The sequence below is a fragment of the Gallus gallus genome, chromosome 2 (genome assembly GCF_016699485.2).
Source record: "Gallus gallus isolate bGalGal1 chromosome 2, bGalGal1.mat.broiler.GRCg7b, whole genome shotgun sequence".
In the NCBI taxonomy this organism is placed as follows: Eukaryota; Metazoa; Chordata; class Aves; order Galliformes; family Phasianidae; genus Gallus; species Gallus gallus.
The window spans coordinates 114,903,480-114,924,840 of NC_052533.1; the positions used below are offsets into that span (position 1 = coordinate 114,903,480).

At 44.2% G+C, this 21,361-nt stretch overlaps 1 protein-coding gene and 1 long non-coding RNA gene across 4 annotated transcripts in view; one reads left to right on the forward strand and one right to left on the reverse strand.

The window, feature by feature from the left end:
* Positions 1-6,250: 6,250 nt before the first annotated feature.
* Positions 6,251-7,766, reverse strand: LOC121112090. The gene is made up of 3 exons (XR_005856115.2): positions 7,540-7,766; positions 6,823-7,026; positions 6,251-6,679 (listed from the first exon to the last, which is right to left on the reverse strand). It is a non-coding gene; the product is annotated as an uncharacterized LOC121112090 (long non-coding RNA).
* A 170-nt stretch (positions 7,767-7,936) lies between these two features.
* SGK3 (serum/glucocorticoid regulated kinase family, member 3) overlaps positions 7,937-21,361 on the forward strand; it is a 56,767-nt gene continuing 43,342 nt past the window's right edge. The window contains exons 1-2 of one of the 3 annotated variants that reach the window (XM_040677529.2): positions 7,937-8,122; positions 8,368-8,521. The gene's annotated coding sequence lies outside the window, so the exon portion shown is untranslated. Of the gene's footprint in view, positions 8,123-8,367; positions 8,522-14,067; positions 14,179-21,361 lie in introns of those variants that run through there. The other 2 variants (NM_001030940.2, XM_040677522.2) reach the window with 2 other exon arrangements.

Here is a 21,361-nt window from a genome sequence, read left to right on the forward strand (position 1 = left end):
CAAGTATCATTGAGGGTGGCTTGGTGACTGTGTCAGCAAATTACTTCAGGACTCTGGGATGCATCTCATCACGACCCACAGAATTATGGATGTTCTGGCTCCTCAGGCAGTCATGAACCTGATCTTCACTTACAGCAGGAGGAGCAATGCTCCCCCAGCTCCCACCTTCCAAACTGTCTGCTTGAGGGCTATGTGTAGAGCAGTCACTAGTGAAGACCAGAGCAAAAAAAAAAGGCCTCAGCCTTCCCTGTCCATTGTCACCAGCCTGTCTGTATTGCTCACTAGGAGGTGTGCACCCTTCTGGACTTTATTTTTCTGGTTGACGGACATGTAGAAGCCTTCTTTGCACCCCTTGCCATGTCCAGTTCCAGTTGAGCCTTGTCCTCCCTGACTCCATCCCTACACAGCTCAGCGGTATCCCTGTACTCCTTCTATGTTACCTGTCCCTGCTTCTATTGCCTGTGCACTTTCTTCTTGCTCTCTAGTTTGACCAGCAGGCCCTGTCCAGCCATGCCAGTCTCCTGCTTTCCTTTCCTGACCTCCTACACCGGAGCATGGAGATTTCTTGTGCACTATGGAAAGGTCTGCCAGCTCTGCTCTGCTCCCTTGTCCTTGAGGACAGATTCCCAGGGGTTTTTGTTGTCTAACTCCTTGAAGAGCTGGAAGATGGCTAGCACATAGTCTCTCCAGCTTAGCTGTGTTATCCCACACATTGTCGTGAGCAGGCTCACTATCACTCATTTCCCACTTGAAACCTAGCTTAAAGCCCTGTCAGTGAGCCTAGACAACTCCTGGGCTACAGTTCTTTTCCCCCTGTGACTTAGGTGGACCCCATCAGCAGCCATCAGGATGGAGAACTGATTTACTCCAGGCCATAAAATCATTTGCTTGCATCATGGAAGAACAAATGTGTAGTGATTTTCAATTAACACTTTTCCTTCTCTAATTTTACCAGAAAAACAGCAACAAAAAACAAACTTGTCCCAGAGATTTTGTAATTTCTAATCTGCACTGTTATTATTTCCATAAAATTACGGATGGTATTAGTGCTTTTAAGCGCAACGCTGACAGCCTGCAGCCAAAACCACATGCCATTAACCAGGTGGGACAGGGCTGAAACTCTCTCGTGTGTTGTTTTGCTGGGCTCGGTTCTGACAGTAGGTGTCAGCAGCAGCTCACCAAGGAGCCCTCTGGTGCCAGAAGTGCCGCTGAGCAGAGTGTAGGGTACAACCGCAGTCCCACTGCGTCTCCTTTTACCAGACTACTCCGATAAAGAAAAACAGAGTCTGAGTGCTGAACATCACAGATGATTGCAGACAACTGAGCCAACGAACAAGACACGTTTGCAGTCAACTGAGCCAACGAACAAGACAAGCTGCAAGTGAAGCTTTGGTTTCACACTTGGGTCATTCACACAACTGGTAGGGTCGTGCACAAGGCACACATTGATATTGTTACTTGTTGCAGAATATTGCACGCTGAGAACATGAGTGCCTGCTCTGAGGTCCAGAACACAGCAGGAAATCTGCTCAAACAGCAGCAACAAAGCAGGAGTAAATAGAAAGCAAATCAAAGGTCTCACTGTGATCTGACTGCCATAGACAGATGCGTAAGGAAGACTCAGGGGCTGTAATTCTAAGGCGAGGATTTCAAATAAAACCATACTAAGGTCCTTCATTACCACCAAATTCATTTCACACATTCTGGTAAATGAGTGCAATGGGAGAAAGCTGGCTAAAAAGTAGAAATCTTGGGAGATGCACTGTTGATACAGAAGTAAGACATCCTATAGGGAAAACTCTAAATTTGGCCCTGAGCAAATCCACATACATGAAAAGAAGTGACAGCTATTTTATCTGGACACTCGTGAGTTCTGGTATCCTCTCACATGATACTTTATAACCAAGCTAGCAAACAAGGCACAGATCGGGTACTGCTGTCCTAGCTCGGAAAGCTGCAGTTATAGCACACTTATGTAACCACGCAGAGCAGCTGGTCAGCACCAAACTGCAAAAGCCTACAAAATGAGGTTATGCAGGCATCTGCCCTCGGTCTGCTCATCAGCTACATGCAAGATTATATTTATTAAACCTGGGGACATGCTAAGCTGGAAGGAGTTGCAAGCACTTTGAGGGAGAAATTTGTAGTTCATAATGAAGTTGACAAGCTGTGAAATAAACATGTCAAACATCAGCAGATACAATGCTTTAGTCCTACAATCACAAGATAAGAGAATACATTCATCGGACCCATTTTTCAGAAAGAATCAGGGTATGCAATGAATCATGCACTGATCATGAGTCAGTCGTGTCATATCGTTACAGAAAAGCAAAGTCTTTCAAAGAATTAATAGAATTAATACAAAGATGATGCAGGTGAGATAACATAACACAGAGGCACTTGCAGCAGGAGCAGTGTGTGTTGGTGCCTCACTGCAAGGAGCATATGAACTAAGAGGACATACTTGAAAAAAAATGAGAATTTGAGAAAAAGAGGCTGAGAGCTTATCTTCTTCTATGTGGGTCAGCAGAGCTGAGAGTTTCAGCCGGTTTTGTAACAACTTGCAGATCAAAGAATATTTGGATTGAAGCCAGCTACCCATCCCAAGAGCGTTATTCCCCGTTCAGCCCTTAAAGCTCTTCCCTGGCTCTCTGATGCGTTAATATCCATGAAGGAAAAACATGAGGAAAGCATCAAGTCCCAGTCTCACACACAGAGAAGCAACGGGGTAGGAGTGGGTGAAGGAGATGCACGTGGGCACTCTCATATGGGAACACTGCCAAAGCAGCTTCTTGTGAGCCCCTGCCATCCCCTCTCCTTTTTGCAGGCATTTTTACTGCAGCTGTCCAAGTAGGATGGAGAAGCAAATAGAAGATATGTAAGTGTGCCCCAAACCCCGCCTTTTGACATAAGAGAGTCCATGGATGGTTTCCCCAAATTACCCTTTAGAAACAGATACTCTCTGAAAATAATCTGAATTAGAGAATGATATTTTTAACATTGGCTTAACATTACTTTAGGTTGCCTTTATCCCTACGCGTAATATTGTGCCTCAGTCACTTTGTAGGACTCCAAACATACCCAATAGCAGTTGTGTCCCAGCATGTGTGCAGAAAGATTTCTGCTAAACTCCCAGTGGTTCCCAGCAACAAAGCCACTACGTCAGATCTGGGCAGCTACTGGTGTTCGAAACACGTTCTGCCCAGAGCACATCCATGCACAACACAGTCAGGACTGTGGGCACCCGCTCTGTTCTTCCTGCTGGGGCTGAAAAAGAGTGTCTATGTTAATGGAGAGTGAGTATTAAGCAACAGCTCTTCTGCTTTATGCACATACAAAGATTTTATGCATATAAACTCTATTAATTCCTCCACTTCGATTCCTTATAGTCTTCTACACTTGCCAACTCAAAACTCTTAGTCTCTACTTTTATAGACTTTTGTACACTAATTCCAATCTTAAGACAAGAACATCACCTCCAATAACTTGTGTTGTGTTTTGAGATGTATTTCTGGGAAGACTATTGCCTCATCCTTGGTACTTCCTGGTAGGTCATGGAAAACATCTGACACAGGGACTTTCTGGTTCCCCAAAACGACAACCACAGAAAACGAACAGGGAGAAGAACAACAGCAAAAGCTCCGCTTTATACATAAATTTGTTTTCTAAGTGAGATGATTTCTTAAGCTGAAACTTTGGTAAATTCACTCAATTTTAACTTCTTAGATATTTTCATTTTAATCACTAATTAATTAATTAATTAAGGAGGTGATAAGTCAGACGCCCTAAGCAAATCCATAAGTCTAATTTTGCTTCTTAAGATACTTTTATAAATGTGGAGATTCAATCTTAATGGAATAAGAAAAAAAAAAGCAAAACATTATATTATTTTAAAGTCTTTTCACTACAAATTTAAAGAATATAAAGTCTTCCATTACTGTAGCTAATTCTGCTTGTGGGGGTTGAAAGTTACATGCTATAGCCAACGTGTTTCATGTGCCAAATAGCTCAAAGCACGGGGAATTCTGAATGCAAACAAAGGGTTCTACTTCGTATGCAAAAATTAAACAGGCTTGTGGTGTGAATGGGTGAACTTTACAGTTTGTTCAGTAATAAAAACTGCAGAGCAGTGGAAACTCTGATCTAACTAACCCAGAACCTAACAGAGAACACACTCAGATATATCACAGCAGCACATTATGCCTCAGCAGCTGCATAGAGGAGTATGATAAAAGAGTAACCAATCTTCCTCCAACTTTTTGGAAGGAGGAAGAGAAAATGACTGCTGTCTAGGCTGTACACCCCGTGAAATGGCCTACAGGTTGCCATTTCAGGAAGAGGACTGTACCTACTGCACTGAGAGCTGCTAGGTACTCTAGGGCTAGAGCGGCTAGGTACTACACTAGGTGCTTGCACAAACTGAAACGCCACCCTCAAGTCTGGCAGTACCTTCATCCTCTCAATTCATTGGTATTCACCATGTCTCAGGGTTAGACTGCTAACGACCGCTATTTAACAACAGCCAAGACTTGGAAACATGTCTGTACACTTGGGAGACTGAGCAGCCCACCTCAGTATTCCTCTGAGGGAGATTCAAATTCTGCAAAATGTGATCTAGATTTGCTCATAACACTGGCAAGACTGAAAAAGAAAGCATCCAGTGAGATGGGAAGTACAACCAGGTGGAACCAGCTTAGAGCAGTGGCTATGAGAAGGGCAACATCTGCTCTTTTCTACTGCGCTGCTTTGGGCATTGGCATGAAAGTCTGGTGGTGGTGCTTTGGGGAGGAGGATTTTCCTTTGGAAACACAGTGGAGTTAGACAAGGATCCCCAGGTGAGATCTGTCAACAAGGTTCTGGGAATTCAATAAAGCGTCTAAACGCTCCCTTTTATGCAATGTGTGCATTAAAATGACCATGTTTACCTTTCCTAAGAAAAGCAAATTCAATACCTTTACCTTGTAAAATGCCAAACTTATCAGAAATATTAATAATCAGCTAGCTCCCTGAAGACAAATTTTACCATTCCTTCAACTCTGCCAGCTCTGAAAAAAAATGGGAATTTGTGTGCCTGAAGACAGGAACCTCATTATGAACACAGATTTAGTGCAAGCAAATGTCATGTCACAGTGAGCTTTTCTTATGACATGTAAGCTAGGACTAGAGGGAATGGCTTCAAGCTGCACCAGGGAAGATTCAGGCTGGACGTTAGGAAATACTACTTCTCTGAAAGGGTGGTCAGGCACTGGAATGGGCTGCCCAGAGAGGTGGTGGAGTCACCGAGCCTGGTGGTGTTCAAAGAGCGTTTGGATGTTGTGTTGAGGGACATGGTTTAGTGGGAACCATTGGTGAAGGGCGAATGGTTGGACTGGATGATCCTGTGGGTCTTTTCCAACCTTAGCGATTCTATGATTCTATGATTCTATGATTCTATGAATTGCTGATTTAATTCCTCGATGTACTCAGCATAATCTTGCTTGTGTGTGGTAGAGGGGAATCAAACCAGCCCCAGTATGTACTGTCTGGTCTGCTGAACAGATAGGCCTTTGGTGGAAGTTCACCTCTTGTAACTTGCTTTCTGCTCCCTACTGTAAAACCTTATTTTCTTTTATTCCATTTGTCCTTGGTTTCTGTCTGTTTTTCTCCCAGCTTTTGCTAGAGGGTTCACTGCAGGTCTACACCAGCTAACAACTCCTTTGTCTTTGCAATGTTTTCTTCTAAAGTTCAGCCTGCACTACTGCACAGCTTCTTGGTGTGGGAGGTGAAGTAGGATGTATGGAGGCAGAGTTGCTATGGGGAAAGAAGAGCAGAGGAAAGAAGGGTGGTGGTATGCAAATAGGTGAGGTGACAAAGAATGAAAGCAGGGATAGCAAGCAGACAGGAGCAATGGTGATCTCACAAGGGATATTTTCCCCATCTCGGTGGTTTGGTACCTCATAGATAGGTGGAGAACACATCACCTCTACAAATACAAAGGGTCTGTCCTCAGCCCGTGTACCAGACTGCTGATGTTGTTCTGCATTAAAGCAGCATGTCATCGTCACCTGACTTTTCCTCATTTTCTCTTTCAGTCTGGCTGGTGCTTCTAGGTGAGCTGTTCAGACATTGACCTGTGTGTAGTTAAACAAATCAACCCGTCTGCAAGGATTTGTGCGAGAAAACAAATGACAGAGCAAACAGAGGACAGAACAGCTGTGACAGCAGTAAGGACTGAGCCTCACCCTTTAAAAGGTTTTCGAGTCTCAGTGATTCCTATTACAGATGGAGTGGAATTAGGAACCTTGAGTGTGTACTTCTGTCCTCACAGGGGAATACCGGAGCAAAAAAACATGCTGTTCTCACAGCTCAATTACAATGAGGAAAACACTGACTCTAATGGCAAGTAATTGTTGTCTTTGTTCTTTCTGCTCTTTTATTTTTAAGAGGATTTTACCTTACACGAAAGTTGCTCATAGTGAGGGGAACCAGCTAAGGTTCTCATTGGCAGCTGGGCCTCGTGCTGGGGCTGTGCAGGGGAGCAGTGCAGAGAACGGCAGCTCAGAAATGAGAGTGAATTCATACATGTCCAGGGGCTCCACACAGCAGCGTCACGGCATGGCCAAGGCCACAGCTGCAGGCAGTGGTCTGTGCTGGGAACTTCTTCCTGGGCTGCCCAAGGATTTGCCCCTTTGAAACAATCCTGAAAGAAGTTTTGTGTACAGCTGCATTATAAACAGTTACACATGGAAGATGGATCTGTACTGCAAACATACGTGGCAGGTGGATCAAGGACACCCAAAGGACACACACGTGGAGGTGCTGCTGCATGTATGCAAGACTTACCAGAAGCAGAAGGTTACAACCGAGGTTAGATGTACTTCAGCTCTCTATGAAAAAGGATCTAAATAATCTGGCAGCTTTTCACGTTTGTGATATTTTGGATCATCACACAGTTTTAAAGAAGCTATCAGTCCGAAAGGGAAATGTTCAACCCAACAGGAACTGCTGAATCAGCTTGAGGTTATGATTCCAGCAAGTGGTGGTAGGCTAAAGAACAGACAAAGATCAGAAGTGAATTATAGCTGCATCACAGGACTAGGCGGGATGATGGGCTAAAGCAGCATTCCTAAAAACATGACAGCAAAATCCTTAAACTAAGAGAGCAAAAGAAAGCTTGCATGAAGTCATACCACCGTGGCACCTTGGTTCTTCTGTTTCACCAAATGTGTGTCATTTGGCTGCACGTTTTACCTCATTCCTTTGCTCACCTGGTAGAGGGGAAGGAAGAGACTTTCCAAAATTTACTGCAAGGTGTTGATGGTTACTTTAAGATACAAGAGCAGATTTTTATGAGCGCGACATGCAAGCTCTCCTTCATTGTACTGAGAATTTGCTCTACCAATTAGTGTTGTAGTGCTCTTTGTATCCCCTCTGGATGCAGGACGTTCTGGGGGGGCACCCTGTGGAAATGTGAGGGGAGGAAAGCATGGCAGGAAGCACATGAGCCTTGTGTAGAAGCAACCGGCGTTGCTTCAAGCAAACAGGTAGCCCTAAGCTTACCACATCCTGCCATGAGAAATGAGCACAGAGAGCGACTACCAAAGAAAATAAAAACGCAAAACGTTGCCAGGAGGGTGTGGAGGAGATGTTTCAAATGCTTCCTGCTGAGAGCGGCAGGCCGGGCCCCTCAGGCCCGGCGTAACAGAACTGCAGAACGGTTTGCGTTGGAAGGGCTCTCAAAGACCACCGAAGGGCACCGTCCACCTGCCGACGCCTCCCGAGGCCGCGGCGCTTTCAGGCGGCGCTTGCGGGGAGGGCCGCCCCGCCGCTCCCTCAGGCCGCTGCCGCCAGGGGCCGCTGGGCCGCGCGTCCCGGCCTGACCCCGCGGCGTGGCGAGGCGGCAGCGGCACCGCCCGCCCCGAACGGGGGCGGCCGCGCGTGGCCGTGGGGCCGCTCCGCCGGCGGCGCGTCGGGGCGGGAAGGAGCGAGCCGAGCGGGCGGAGGTAGGTGCGGGCCGGGCGGAGGCACGGCTGGCGGCGCGGGGAAATCCACCGCTCGTCCTCCCTTCGGCGCGGCCGTTTGGTGCAGCCCGGGGGTACACGAGGGCTGAGATCTGCTCTCCTGCCCGCGCGGCGCTTGCGAGGTCCGCGGGGAGGAAGCGGACGGAGCCCCGAAGCGCGGAGCTGGTGGTGGCGGGCGGGAGGCAGCGCGCTGCGGGCAGCAACGGCGAAACTCCAGCTTTCTTTTTACTTCTTCTTTTTTTTTTTTTTTTTTTTTTTTCCAATTGGAACATACGGATACTATATCTTAAAAAATAAGTTGTGAAGTCATTCCGTATTTCATATTCTCCTTTTTTTTTTTTTTCTTTTCTCTCCCCCCCCCCCCCAGCACTGCCCACAGCAGGCGGTATTCCTTCACGTTCAGCGCTCTGTGCTGTGTCCGGGTTCGGGCGGGAGCCCCGTGTCTGCTGGTTGCAGCCATGGCTGACACCGCGACCTGCAGCTCCACTGCTTAACCCCACGGGAGTGATTCCAGGATGGAGGTGAGAGAGGGTTTGGAGAGGGGGCAGAGGGCGTGGATACGTGCTTGTAGGCGGCCAAACCCAGTTACCTGGCTGCGTGTTCCTCTCCGCTGAGCACTGCAGCCTCTTCAGTGTGTGCCCTGAGTGCCGAAATAGCGTTTAAACGTGGATTGGGCACTCAAAGTAAGTGCTGACAGCCCTTCTGTTCAAGTGTCTTTCGTATTAATCTGTTAAAGTCAGTACTGCTTTCTTAAAAGAGGATTAAACGTTCCTTGAGGAGTGAGGCGCTGGCACAGCTGCCCAGAGAAGCTGTGGTACCCCATCCCCGGAGGCGCTCAGGGCCAGACTGGATGGGGCTCTGGGCACTGAGCTGGTGGGTGGCAGCCCTGCCCACGGCAGGGGGCTGGGACTGGGCAGGCTTTGAGATCCCTTCCAACCCAAACCATTCTGTGACTGAAGAGAACTGTCAGGAGTGGTACATGCAGCATACCCAGATTAGCGCAGGGCTTGTGAAGTGCTGGATTTGTCCTAAGGGGATCTTTACTTCAGTGGTCAGTGGCAGGTAGGAATTGCTGCTTTTCGTTATTGCCCACCTGCGTTTGGATGTGGATGGACAGCTTTCTAAGAAGCCGTTTGGGCTGGATGCTCACATCTTATGGAGCAGAGGAGCCACAAGGGACGCAAGTTGGGCGGTTTCTGGCCCGTTCTGCTGTGATCTGCATATGAAATAAGGCACTGCAGGCAGCTAGTAGTTAAAGCCTTACTTTAAAATTCCCAGTAAAAGTACTCGTCTGTTCATTTTTGGAGTTGTTTCAAGTCGGTCCGTGAGTAGGTGGATAATTCTGCTGTAATGGTGTGCGTTTAAAATAGCGATTGCTGGTTTTTAATATTCAGAATTCTTTCAATCTAAGCAGCTGGATTGGCTGCCAGCCTCCAAAGCTGACTTGACCCAGCAACAAGAGGTTTCCATAGAATGTACTGAATTCTAAAAATAAAGTATATTAAATAGAATGTCACAGGTATTGGCAAATAAAAATAGGTGCGTAGCAACTCCTTTCTCTCTGGGATCTGGGATTTATGATGGAAAGAATCTGTCATTTCATAATGTCATGCATGCTAATTGCAGGTTCGGGTTAATCATCGCTGTATAAGAGTGCATGTCAAATCTTATTTTTCATCCCATCTACAGAGGATGAGCTTCTAATAAGCTCCGACCTTCCAGCCACATCCATACTGCAGCACTTTCCCGGGTTGCCCTGCTTGTATCCCAGATCATTTTCCACATAGTTTCAGTTTCAGCACTTGCATGCAAACAGGAGGGCATTTTTGTCCCGTGGATACAAGGCATTTCATACAGAGATGCCTAGCATTTCTGCATGTAAATAGAGATCAGATTGCACATATTTGTAGCTGTAAATGAATATTTATTTTTGGCTGTCGAGTTTTAAAAAATATTATTTTTAAGCAGAGGGCACCTCCCAAATGCAGAATCACTGTTGGCTGCCTTTGTGACTTCATTTTTGGATGCTCATAAGCCATTAAAGACTTAAACTGCTATGATTTTTTTCTATAGACCAAAGAACTAGATAACAGCATAAGTAATCTACGTGCTTCTGTAGACTGAGCTGTAGTAAAGCAATATGTTGTTTTTATTTGAAGTTAGCACTTCACATGTTTATATTGAAGTTTCATTTTGTTCTAGCTTAAGCAGTATCCATCTGCTAACATAACCTGCAAAGCAAACACGCTTCCCAAAGTAGAACTGAAGGACTTGAGAATACTGCAAGAATACTTTAAAACATCTTCATTGAGTTTGTCCTTGCACTCCTGTTTCTCAAGCACAGTCTATGCAAGTCTTCCAAGCTGCATAACACAGTGTCTGCCCAGCTCCGAAAGTGTCTGAGGTGTTGCGCATCTCCCTTCTCGAGTAGGAAGTTAAGTGCTTTATCTGAAGCTGCTGTGGTTGAGCATCAAGGCTCTGAGGAGATAAGAAACTGGGGCACCTAGGAAGTGTGCTGTAAACACTTACACTGATAGGATCAGTTGTTTAGGTGTTTGGTGTGTTGCTTTTTTTTAAACATAGCCTTTCCATAGCTGGTAGCTGGTGGTGGCTGGAGGGCTGGTAGTTCTGGTAGTCAGAACCTGGGATCCTGTTCCCTGTGCCCAAGAGATTCAAACCCACATCTCCCCCACCTCCACAGCTGCTGCTTGGACTGAAGGACCTGAGTGGGAGGCAAATTGCTGCTGCGGTGCTTAGCCTGGGCCATCACATGCCACAGCCTGAAGTGGGGAGAAGCAGCAGGAACCTGGCTTTTGCAGCACTCAGTGTGCTGCCCTTGGTGTAACTCTGTAGGATGAGTGCTAGCCTGTCACCTCTTAGCCAGGTATTTAGTCCTGTCATACTGGCCTCATCCACAGATTGGGGTGGCTACAACCTGACCTGTAACTGTGTTGAGAGTCATCTTCCAGTCTTTAGCAAAGGGAGAAACATGAAGATATAAGGTTATATCTTCACCCAGTCTTTTCACTTCAGTCTTTGAGGCAAAAACCATAGAATCATTAAGGTTGGAAGAGACCACTAACATCATCTAGTCCAACCATCAACCCATCCCCACCGTGCCTACTAACCATGTCCCTCAGTGCCACATCCACATGTCTCCTGTTCACCTCTAGGGATCACTCCACCACCTCTCTGGGCAACCTGTTCCAACACCTCACCACTCTCACTGAGAAGACATTTTTCCTAATATCCAACCTGAACCTCCCCTGGTGCAACTTAAGGCCATTCCCTCTCATCATTTTGCTGTTATGTGGGAGAAGAGGCCAACCTCCACCTTGACACAACCTCAGACTTGTGCTCCAGACCCTCCACGGCTTTGTTGCCCTTCTCTGAACACACTCCAGAGCTTCAGTGTCTTTCTTGTAGTGAGGGACTCAAAACTGAACACAGTACTCAAAGTGCGGCCTCACCATTGTTGAGTACAGAGGGACGATCACTTCCTTGCTCCTGCAGGCTGTACTATTTCTGGTACAAGCCAGGATGCCATTGGCCTTCTCGGCCACCTGGGCACACTGCTGGCTTGTGTTCTGCTGGCTGTCAACAAGCACTCCCAGATCCTTCTTGTCATCTGACAAGGAAGGGTAAATTTCTCATTCTGTGATACTTGAGATGCTTTGTTTTGCTAGCACTGTGTTTCTTTGCTTTAGAGAAGTAAAGCACCTGGCTGTTGGGGGAAGTGTGGATAAGGAAGATCGGTGTCTACATTTATTTCAAAGCTCCCTTATTCAAAGAAACACCGTGTCTTATTGTTGGCAGTCTCATTTGAAACTGTGAGGATGACTGGCAACCTGCGAGTGCTAACTGTCTTGCCAGATCCTATAGCAAAATATTGCCTCTGTAAGAGTTGTGTAACTTTATAGACCGCTATATTTCTCTTGGAGAAAAGTAAATCAGAGGGATATCGGCTTCTGACACTCCATGATGTGCTGCTGAAAAGGAGGGAGGTCTCAGCTGAGAAACAAGGCGACACACTGCCAGCTGCTTTACTGCTGCTCGCTCTTCTGGTTCTTGGGATCATTTCTCCTTCAGTGGTACTTCCCCATCTCTTGTTTACTGTAGTGAAAAACTGAGGATGCAAAACTGCTTCACTGTGTTTTTTTAGATGCAAAATATTTTGGAGGAGGTTTCAGGCAAGGGAACTTCTGGATTCAATGTTGGTAACATTGTAGGTAGGTCAGAATGGATTTGTAGTGTCCTTGCAAATATGTATCTATGACTGTTACACTTCGTATCTCATCACTGAACTACTGTACAATTGAAGTCACTTCCAAGTACTTAACTAAATCACGTAGGATGCAAAATTTGTTATCTGAATATAAGCAAACTGTGTGCCAGTTTTTTAGGTATTGTACCTTTCCTGTTTGCTGCTAAAACACAGCACCCGTTGGGCACAGTTCTTATTTTCAAGAAGCTACCTTTCACAGCTTGGCATCGTTAACGTTTGCTGAAATTATAGCTGTAATGAGAAGCTGTGTTTGGGGGACTTTGAGCTTTGTTGTTCTGAGATGCTGTTGTACTCAAGTGGCGTTTCTGAATTCCAACAGAGATGTGCCGAAGGGGAAGTGCTGCTTAGGGCTGCACGTGTTAGATCATGCGGTTACTTGGGTCAGAAGGAACCCCGGGACGTGTCAAGTGCAACTACCTACTGAAAACAGAGTCAGCACCGAGTTCAAGCAAGCTTGCTTAGGGCTCTCTGGCTGGGTTTTGAAAACCTCCAGAAACAGACTCCGCAGCAAAGAGCCTGACTTCTTGGTAACGTTCTCCAACAGAGGCTGCCGTTGAGTCCCCATGAAGTCTGAGGCTAAACCCTCAGCCCTTGACCATCCTTGATCTTCCATTCCCTGTGTAGTTTCTGCTTGAGTGCAGGAACGTTGGACATACGTGTTTAAATGCTGATGTACAGAGTCTGCAGTAGTGTAACAGAACAACTGCGTATTTAGACAGTGATAGTCACAGCTGAGGCTTTTCTAGTGGCATCTTAGTGTTAGGTATTTATGATCTGGGATCACTATCACGCCCTTAAATATGTTCCATATTAAGTTCAGTAAATAAAGGACTGAGCATTCAGAAAATGAATACTTGACTTAAATGCTCTGGAATTCGCAGTTTATGTGTTTTGCTTTAAAATTTGAAGGAATATGGGATAGGGATAGGAGGTAATTGAAAAAAAAAGAAGGCTTTTGGATGGGCTTTAACCATACCTTGCACAAGGAAGGTGCATTAAGTCTAGATGTTTAGAAAGGTACTGAAAGCTTCTAAATGGAGAAGTTTTAGAATAGTTCAGAAATAAGAGCTACCTGGCGAAAACACCAAAAACAGGCTGTCAAGTGCCTGAAGACATGCACAGCAAGGACCTGTGCTTCCTTGCCACAAAGTAGTAGCAGTGTGCCTTGATTATATTGTAAATGTTTTCTGTTTGCCTTGGAATTGCTGGGTCTAACAACTCTTTTCTATCCTTCTGTGCTCAGAGCGCTTATTGGAAACATATGGAGTTTCTGTACAAGGAGACCACAAAGCTGGCCCTCAGTAGCATCCCTTGAAAAATCATGTGATACTTGGATCAGTGACAGAGAAAATGAGCAATTACATGGCTCTGTCAGGAGAGTGTGCCTGATGTGCTCATAAATTGTCAAACCCCTTAGCATAAACTGTTTGTGTGGAGAACAAATGGTGCTGTTTCTGATGATGTTTTATATCTTGTGCATGTGTGCACACATATTATATGTAACTCCAAAGGCACGCACCAAATAGGTTGGTTTAACTTCACTTTTCTTCAGAATTTTTTGGAGGTTGACTGCCTTCTTGGTGCTCTTTTCATGTTAACTAATATGTTACGTGGTGGATGAATAAGATTCTTTATAGAATTATCTAAAACGAGGCAGTGATTTATTTGAAAACAAAGGGTTTCTTTAGAGCTAAGTTTAAGCTGGCATTGCCATGAATCCTAGAATTATTCTACATTTAAATGAGAGAACAGTGATGCACTTGTACTTGTGCCTTGAACAGCACAGAGCTGCTGACCAAAGACTTAGAGGCTGCTGAGCAAATCTTTCTAGGTTCATTTGCTGAAGTTTCCAAGTCTGCTTTTCTCTTCTTGAGCTGATAACGAAAAGGAAAGGTAAAAAAAAGATATTACATCTTGTGCTAATTTATGTGGAGGTATGCGAGTCGCTCTGTGGTGTGATTTAAAAAGACCCTTAGAATCCCAAATGATCAGTAGCAATTTGAATGTGTACTTCTTCTCTGTTTTGGTTTGGGGTGTGTGGGATGTAGTGTATAGCAGCTAAACAATACCTCACTTGTTTACAGAAGAGCTTGGGAAGGAGCAGCGTGAAAGAAGAAAATATTTACAATAGTTTTCTACCCAATTAAAACCAGAAGGCAGACTGAAAAGGAGAGAGCTCATCTACCACCCACACCAATTAAAAGTACATTTTGCTGCCTGGATTTTAATTTCCACATCCAAGGCAATGTAAATATAAAGGAGAAGCTTGACTTAGCCTCACCGATTCAGAAGACCTTCAGATTTATGATCCACTTGGTTTTGGTTCTGGTGTCTGAGTGTTTAAGCACATTTTATGTGAGTTGACAGAGGCTATTAGAAACTCGTGAACAGCCTTAAAATGCTGAACTTGTGGAGTACTTCACCAGAATGTGTAATTGATGCCTGTCTTGCAAGCGTAGCTCTGCAACATGCGCTGGCTGGGATCCTCGCTTAAGGTTCTCTCATGTCTGATGCCCTCAGCCCTTCTTCCTGTTTAATTATCTGGGAATAAAACCAGAATTCTGTAGCTCCTGTCAAGTATTAAAAAGTACCTAGAATTTCTGTGTAAACATTTTAATTGCTGACATTGAGGTTGGGTTTTTTTCCCGTGTTTCACGTGTATTTGTTTCTGAAGAACTAAAATAGAGGTGGAAGAAGGAATGGCATAGCACTCGCAGGGTTTTACTCAGAAATGAGAGAGCGAACTTGTCAACACGTGCAAAAATCAGTTTGATAGTTAATGTAGGGGCATCACTTGAAATAACCTGAAAGAAATATTATCATCAACGACCCAAAGTTATGATAATTATACAGCGAATCGTGCTGTATGTGAAGGGCGGAGGTTAAGAAACCAACCAGCCTTTGATAAGGAATCTGTACACGCTGAGTATTTCCACAGGTGCACTGGCAGCTCCTTTGCTACAGAGCGACTGCCTTGTAAGGCACAGAGGCCGGCCTTATGCCTCTGAATATAGAGCTGCTTTTCAATGGCAGTTGCACACTCTCAGACATACACACAATTTTACCCTGAGGGAATTAAAAAAAAAAGTTGCATCGTGTTAACAAGAAGTTAGGAACTGGCAATGAAAAACTGGAACATTCTTTGTCGTGGGGGCTGCTTTATGACTTGGGAGCTGGAAGAGATTGATGGCTTGGCTGCTTGGCCTTCTGCTTTTTTTGCTTTATTTGTGCAATGTTATACAAGTCAGAAAGGCCCAAGACGTAGGTCTTCATTCATTTTTGGGGGGGGGGTGGGGTGAGAAAGCAGCTCTGTGATTGTTTGCCACAGTTTGTATGCACACGTACCAAAGACACCCATCTGTCACATTAGACATCAATATGCAGTCTTGAATCAGTGCCTGGTACCTGAGCTCCTGATGGTGCCACTCTGGCACTCGTGTTGCTGCAAAGAGCTTACACCTACCTGGTGGCTGCGACAAGTCGTGCTGTTCTGGGATGCAATAGTTGATCTGTCCTGCTTTGCTCTCTGCCGCACAGATGCTGGTCCCAACACTCCCAGTCTGGCGTAGGGCAAACCTCCATGCTTCATAGAACATTGCTTCCAGCTGTACTTTTTAGGTCTCACGAGGCCATCTAAAATGTCTGTGCCCCAAAGGTGAAATCTGTCTTTTATTAAGTGTTTGCCTCAGCTGTTTTTGAAGGTTTTGTGGAATCTCTTCCAGTGCCTCACTACCCTTCCTTGCTTGGTTGTTGTGGTAGGTTTGTTTTTTTTGGTTTTGTTTGTAATGTTCTTGCTTCCCCTCCTCCAGCATCTAATCTGAACCTTTACTGTGCTCATTTAACTCATTAGGACTGGTCCTATCCACGCTTGACTGAGGAAGAGACTATTCCCTTCTTGCAGCAGTATTCTGAAATAGCAGCCATCCCTTGTGTGGTTTTCCCCTGTCCTAAAACCAGCTTGTCCAGGATCCCACCCAGCCCTCAGTCCTACTTTTAGACTGCTTTGCATTCTCATTGCTGTTCCCTAGACCCTTTCTGGCGGGTCCACAGCTCTCCTAGGCATTCAGATAGGAACAGAGATAGATAGGTAGAAAGGTGTATTTAAGTTCAGCTGATAATGCTCAGGTGTTGCACTCCAAACACTTCTTTTGGTATGTTGTAACAACGTTTGCCTTTCGTAGAACAAATTGGTGTTTGTCTCCTGTGATCCACTGTACCCTATAACTGTGTTGCATCTCGTCTTGTCTGTATTTGATGTTTCCTGCCTGAGGGAAGTTTCTTGTATGTGACATTTCACTCTGTCCTTCCAGATTACTACTGTATCCTGACATTTGTATATTTAACCTTTGTTTCTCACATCCTAAACGATTAATTCTCCTTGCATCTCTAGTTTGATTGTTAAAATACCTCGAGGCAGTTTCGAAGCCTTACTAAAAGGAAAGATGTGACATCTGTGCTTTCTCTTCCACCTATCTGGAAGGCTGTCAAAGGAAGTTAGCGGTGTGATGTAGCAAATCTCCTTTGGCTGCTCATTAAGCTTAAGGTGCTGCTAATCCATTTGTTCTGGATTGTTTTTTTTCCTGGGAATTTGACATTAAACTGACTTATTGGCTCTGTAGTTTCATTCTAACAGAGATGGGTGAAATGTTTGCCCTTTTCCAGTTTTTTTATATATATTACATTACTTACCCTTCATGAGTGACCTGTAACTGAGCTACAGCCTAGAAGGAAATTCATCAGGCCAACCAATTTGTGAATCTCTAATTTCCCTAATATTCTTACCTGGTTGTTGTTGTTTTGTTTACCTGTTTGTTTTCTCCATTGCACACATATGTGTGCACACACTCCTTCGAGATGTAGGGCTGCAAGGTTTCTCATGTTCTTAAGGTAAAAATATATGGACAATAAGGATTATTTGTTGCTACCTTTTTTTTTTCCAGTTTGCATTATAACTTTATCTTAACCATGCTGATTTTTTGTGGTTATGTGCTCATGCAAATGTAATACTTCTTGCTAGCAATTTGACCAGGTTTCCACATCCTGCGTCTGCCCTGAGCTCCTCAAAGATGCCCAAACACAAGACCTAGACAAAGAAGTCCCTTACAACAACTTCTGTTGTTTGTTTTTATAGGGCACAAGGTCAGATTGTCCTGTTCTATTGTTCCTTTAAGGAAGCTGCTGCTTTTTTTTTCTCTTTTAATAATTTCTCTTGTGAGGTGACTTTAAGCGTGTTGACATTTGTCTGCATTCTATTTATGAGCTCCCTCCCTTGCCTCCCATTTCATGAGTTTTAGTCAGTTTATCCTCTGAACTGGTTGATCTCCATTTGCCCAGAAACAAACCTACAGAGCTGCTGCTTTCTGTATTTCCTGCATATTTTTTTCATTTCAAAAATTGCTATTTTTGAAATAAAGAAATCTCAGTCTAAAGCACTAGAGAGCTTCACACCAACTGCAAGGCCTTTGTTCCTGATACCGTGCAAATACCAAGATAATCTCATGCTATTAGATGCCCACTGGAGCCTTTTCTGTTCTGTTTGCAACTTGTTAAATGTTTGATCGCTCAGTTTGAGATCCCAGGTAGCTGATGCTGCCAGACACTTTAAAAAAGCCACATCACTGTTTGAACTGAGTAGCCCTACTTACATAAGCAGCAGGTTCCTGCAGTGCTTCAGACCCTGCAGGCCACAGTCCCATGCTGTCCATCACTATTCTTCTGTAGCAGTGGATTTACTGAAGTGGGAAACATCTCTTTGAAAAAGGGAATCAAGAGTGTGTGTGCTTTCAGAAGGACTGTTACTGTGTGTCCACAGCTCTAGCCAGCAACCTGCACCCATCCATGGTAGGGTCAGATTGCCTTCCATACACTGATTGTCCCACCAAGCAGGGATGCTGCATCTAAGCTCCTCAAACCATGGATCTAGGCACAAGATTTAGGTCCATTGCTTCTTCCAACAGTGGTAGGCAACATTTTTAACAAAACCACATCATTGGAGTCAACAGTTCCATGACCTGAGTGGCTTAGGAGTTTAAGTGCTTCCCATTCCTGTTTTCTGAAGGGAATGCAGTACTGCACCCCACTCCAGAAAGGGACAAAATGCTTCAATGGACCACCCTCAGTGAGAGCAGTGATAGTAGGAGCTTACTGTTAACTTCTGGAAAGCCAGTGAGTGAAAAAGGCCAGCATGAGTATTCCCACCCCACTAGGGGGAGTGAATCCAGGCAGCCTTCCCTTTGAATTGAAGCATAAGCATAAGGGGATGCATCTGACCCAAGTCCTAAGAGCTGGGAATGAAGAGATTTTGAAAATGTAAGGGATTCTTAGGTGGGAATTTACGTTTAGCAAACGTATTCCCTGAGCATATTGATGGACACGTCTAAACACTCATAAGGAGCTGCAGTATCGCTGGGGGTGGTGAGTGAGTGGTCTCAGCGGAATCTGTGTGTGAACTGACCGTTCTGCTGTTGCTCAGCTGGTACACAAATGAGCTATCAGTGCTAGGGCTGGGGTGCTTTCAGAAGAAAGTAGGACATGCAGTTCTTTGTTTGGAATGGACCAGTTGGGATTTTCTTTTCCTAGCTCAATAAAAAGGCAGTCTTTAGCAAACAATCTTACTCCACTGCGGCATAATGACTAAGATCTCATGGCATTAGAAAGGCACAAGATCTTTTCCTTGTTCTACTGGAAAACCTTCTCATGTACTTCGGTTGAATCTTAGTGTGTGTTGCAGGTACTTTTTTATTGCTATTCCCATGGTTTCCAGCGTAGTAGCTCTTAATTTTATTGTTCATTGGAATCTGAACAGGCTTAGCCAAGAAAACAGTGCTTAGTCTATTTATCAGGATCCAGAGCTGGGTTTATTATTTACTCTCCATAGCCAATATCTGGGATTTTATTATATATTCTGATTTCCTTGCAAATTTGTGGTATATTCTATGCCAGCGTGCTACATAACTAACCACAAACCAGCATCAGATGTCTTTTATTTTTAAGGCCCTTCAGTAAATTGACTGCTTAACTTTTCAGGTCTGGGCAGATTATGTAGCAGTATTTGAAAACTTTCTTCTAAAATGTAAATACATTTTAAATGCTGTGGTTTATTTGTTCAGAAGATACCAACAAGTATTCTCTGAAATAACTTCTTGTTCTTCTCTTAGTAAAGCCAGACCCAGCCTGGTATATGTGTGCATGTATATCCACTTTTTTTTTTCCTGCAAAGCAACACAGTGAAGAATACATGGAGATTTATATAGTAAAGGAGTGGGAGTTCTGCATGTTTCCATGTCTGCTCCCCCTTGACACTACAGGAAGCCCCGGGCTTTGCTCTCATCTCTCCTAGACACACAATAAAATGAAAATATAATCCCATGTAAATTCAATAACTAATTTTCACATACTCCAAAAATTCTAGCATCCACACAGGTATAACTTGTACCTGTCTACCATAATGACTGTGTTAATGCTTTCAAGTCTGTATTTCTGTGCAATATCCAGAATTTCTTTCCCCTTGGTGTTAGCTTAATGCTCTGTGTGTTCTCTTTTTGTCTCCCTCAGCTTCTGGTCCTTTTGATAGTTGATAGAGATTCTGCTACCACTCCATGATGCAATAAAAGTGCTAAACTGTTCCAGCTGATGTGATTTGAGACATCCTTCCCACAAACAAGATTTTAAAATCTCAGTTTAACAATGCAAGTTCACAATGAATGCAACAAAATGTGCATGAAAAGCTTTACTGAGCAGTTACATATGTAGAAACACAGGAGCCAGGAATCAGCAGTGCAAACGGCCATCTTGCTCTGACTTAATTAGCTATTTTTTCCCTTAGTTATTAAGCATTTCTCTTCTCAAAATTAGACATTATTCTTATAAGAGTGAAAAACTGGCAGTGCTGTGTTTTCTGCTTTGAAGACGCATCCATATCAATAGCATCCATAGTGGAGGCAGATGGGTGAAGGGATGGAAATACTCACAATTACCCAGACTTTATTTCAGTGGAGATCTCTTTTTCTTCCCAAAGGGTAATACAGAGCATGTGGCTAGGAGATGGTGTGGTAAGGGGCCCATGGCAGACGAGGGACAGGGAAGCTTTAGGAAGGAAATTGCATCATGGTTTCATGGGCTATTCAAGTGTATTTCAACTGATTCAAGTGTAGGGATATATAAGGGTGAACGAGGAGACAGTATTTCTGAAGTGGGTATTTTGAAGGGCTGTTGTTTGCTGCACTTTATATAAATGAAAAGTACATTTGAATCAGAAGCAATTTGGTGTAGTAATCTGCTAGTGACTCATCCCAAACTTGAGTGGAAGTGGAGCTGGTGTGTCACAGATAGATGTTAGAGCACTGACACGGTACTTGCTTCAAACTGAAATTAAGTTTTCATCAGTTAAATCAAGAGTGAAAGTCATTAGCACCCTTCTCGAACACCACTCCTGTTAGCTTTGCTTGGTATATATTCCAGTTTAGCCATCCTCACCAACACTGCTATTTCATCCCAACAGGATGAACAGATTTATTTTTGGTAGTCGACCATTGTGCAGATGATGAACAATTCCCATATTTTACTCCAAATGCAGTAGCAATACATTTACTGAATGCTTCAGTTCACGAGATGTACAACATCTTCAGTTCTCATGGCTTTTAAAAATTATTTGCCTTGCTTCTAGGACAAAATTGTTCCTGTGCTTAGTTGGAAGATTTATGAAAACGTGTAATGAATCAGGTTGACACAAAGTAAGATTGCCAGGTAATTACAAAACTTTGGCATTTTGTTCTTTGGCGTTCTTACGCAAGCTTGAAATTGTTCTGTCGTCTACAAAAATTACTTTAATTTGTGCAGCGCTGTTGGAGAACGTATTTGGAGCAGGACATGTTCTCATGTCTTACTGAAGGAAAACAGAGTTGTTCAGATTTGTGTGCAGGAACACCTTCCTGCGAAACGTTTGACTACTCTGAATGACGACTGCAGGAAAACACAATGCATTTTAGGTAATTTACTTCTTATTGTCCCTTTAAAATGGCTGTAGGAAGGTGTCAGCAGGTAAAATTCTCCTTCTTAGTAGTCACGTTCCATGCAG